The following is a 350-nucleotide window of genomic DNA, read 5'->3' as shown; positions in this document are numbered from 1 at the left end:
CCCCATTCACGCGATCCGCCGGCTCTACAGCCGGCGGATCGCTTGTATGGTGACAGGCATCGCTGCCTGTTTTTAAATTTCGGCCATTTCCCGCTCGCGCGTGCCGTGTCTGAGCGGACGTCTAAAGATCTAGAGAGCTCCAGGCCGGCCGTTTTTTTTACTACGGTCGGCCCGGAGGTAGTTAAGCAGAACTCGTTATAAGAATATATCACCAGCACTCCAGAATGACAAACAAGTCAATTTTAGTGAATCTCCATTTTTTATTTTGTAAGAGGTCACTCAAAGTAGAGTCAAGCGCTTTCGGGGCCACGCAGGGTCCCCTTCATCAGGCTTAAAGTTCACTTTATTTC

At 49.7% G+C, this 350-nt stretch overlaps 1 protein-coding gene across 2 annotated transcripts in view; it reads left to right on the top strand.

Annotated features, from left to right (window-relative positions):
* The window catches only part of LOC108795773 (latent-transforming growth factor beta-binding protein 3-like), a 305,365-nt gene that overhangs the window by 128,365 nt on the left and 176,650 nt on the right, over positions 1 to 350 (top strand). The gene's annotated exons all lie outside the window — the stretch shown is intronic.

This window comes from Nanorana parkeri, unplaced genomic scaffold (assembly GCF_000935625.1).
Source record: "Nanorana parkeri isolate BGI_ZX_2015 unplaced genomic scaffold, ASM93562v1 scaffold1004, whole genome shotgun sequence".
Taxonomy (NCBI): Eukaryota; Metazoa; Chordata; class Amphibia; order Anura; family Dicroglossidae; genus Nanorana; species Nanorana parkeri.
This window is presented reverse-complemented; position numbering and strand designations above follow the sequence as displayed.